Below are 2,118 nucleotides of genomic sequence, written 5' to 3'. Positions count from 1 at the left end.
GTCATCTCCTTTCAACTTTCCAGACTTGGAAGACGATCCTCATAGTCCACTCTTAGAATTGAAGCTTTTGCCCCTTCGTGAAGTGTTCCCAGATACACGCTGGCATTTGGAGGGCATTACAACACGGGCAATAGGAGGTGGCGGTCGAACATGTGCTGGGGAGCTGTACATCCTGTCATAATAATCGCGTAGGAAGTCATAGTCCAAATCAAAAGAGGAGCTGAGTAGAGGGGACGGAGAAGGGTGTTCTGGTACTGACCCGTACATCTCCGCTGCAGATCGTTTCACACCCGCTTTTCCTCGGTTCACTTTTGGCTCTGCAGCCAGATTAGTATCTAAAACCTGGCCAGCAATCATCCTGCCATCCTCTCCTGCCACAGCAGCCCGGGCATTCCTCTCATGAACATACTGAACGAAGGCAAAGCCCTTATGAACAGAGCAACCCACGATTTTGCCACACTTCGAGAAGATGGCCTCCACATCAGACTTCTTGACCACAAGAGTGTTGAGATGCCCAATGAATACGCGGGAATTCATGGAGCGAGGATCTGTCTTGTCGGTAACATTGTTGGCCATTGCAATTGATGGTAAGATTCCTCACAAAGCCTAAAAGTGTAGCTGAAGATCAAAAAATTCTCACAAGAAGGTGAGGGAAAAGAGATTCGATTCTGAATCTCTCGCTCCCAAGTTCTAGGCAAAGAAACCGACTGCAGCTGGAGGTAGGAAATGTGGCCACAACTGCTCCTTCTCCAACTCTTCACAAAATGTGACATTGAATTTAATAATAGAAGAATGCTTTCTCCCTACGATTAAAAAGAAAAAAAAAAGGGGGAGAGGAAGAATGGGTACTCTCATTGCTGTTATTCATCACAATGTAGTAAGCTCTAGAAAGCACAATAAGATAAGAAAATTAATGGTATAAAAATCACAAAAGAATTAAAGCTATCCCTATTTATAGATGACAGAAAGTTCTAAAGAAATCACACACACACACACACACACACACACACATACACACACACACACACACACTCCAAGAACTAATAACTGAGATTAAAAGGTCTCAAAATACAAGATAAACACAAAAAAGAAATCGTATTTCTGTATAATAGTGAATATGTGGGCTCAAAAAGTTAAAAAAATATATAATTTATAATCTTCAGAAAACAAATATTCAAATGTAAATTTAACAAATTGTGTTGAGGATTTGTATGCCAAAAAGCATACAATGGAGGGAGGACGACAAGATGGCAAACTAGACATATTCAATATGTCTTCTCAACAAGAAGAAAGACTGAAATACTGGATGTTTGGGCAGCTTTGAGCACAGGGGTGAGGAGAGACCAGCAGAATACAGGAGGGAAACAGTGACAATCTCTTGGACCATGGCTTGGGATGGAGGCATAGAGAGAGGAAACAAACATCCAAAGTCAGAAAGTCTCCAGAGCTGATGGGAGCTCTCCACTACATGGAAGAAGGTAAGCAAGACACCCTTCCAGAACTCCCTTCTTCCACCTTGTACCCTAGCACTCTGCAACTGTAGGAGAGCAACAAGGCTGACACAGGTATCATGCCCATCTTAGGGAAATGCACAAATCTACTACCTCAGAGAGGACACTAGACTCCCCCACCAAGCCTCAGGTGCATGATGCCGTCTTGAGAGCTAACCCATAGGTGGAGCACACAGTACAGTTGAGGTAGGGGACTTGGCAACTCCACTTCTCTGATGTACCATGGTCATGCCAGTGTATCCACATACATGAGGGCAGATCAGGCTAAAGGATGTCAGTGAGGAGAGATAGTGATGTATCACCCAAGAACTGGTAGCACCTCAACATTTCAGGGAACAGAGGGTATGCCACAAGGGAGAAGATGCCTCTCTGATTTGAAAATTGGAGTAGGTGCCTCCCCATGATGGAAGCCACCTGGCCACCTTTGCACCAGTTACCGAGGACTCTGAAGACAGACCTCTTCCTGTTTTTCCCCATTTCTCCTTTTAGGATTTTTGGGCACGCACAAACACATGCCTGGTGTATTTTTTAAGTTGCTGGGTCTGGAACTTGAACTGCACAGTCAGCCATATGGAATCCAGCCACGTTAACCACCATGCCACTGACT

The 2,118-nt window shown here is 44.4% G+C and overlaps 1 pseudogene; it reads right to left on the bottom strand.

Moving 5' to 3' along the window:
• Positions 1 to 576, bottom strand: LOC102489052 (heterogeneous nuclear ribonucleoprotein C pseudogene; annotated as a pseudogene).
• Positions 577 to 2,118: the final 1,542 nt, after the last annotated feature.

The sequence above is a fragment of the Tupaia chinensis genome, unplaced genomic scaffold (genome assembly GCF_000334495.1).
Source record: "Tupaia chinensis unplaced genomic scaffold, TupChi_1.0 Scaffold143231_1, whole genome shotgun sequence".
NCBI lineage: Eukaryota > Metazoa > Chordata > Mammalia > Scandentia > Tupaiidae > Tupaia > Tupaia belangeri.
This window is presented reverse-complemented; position numbering and strand designations above follow the sequence as displayed.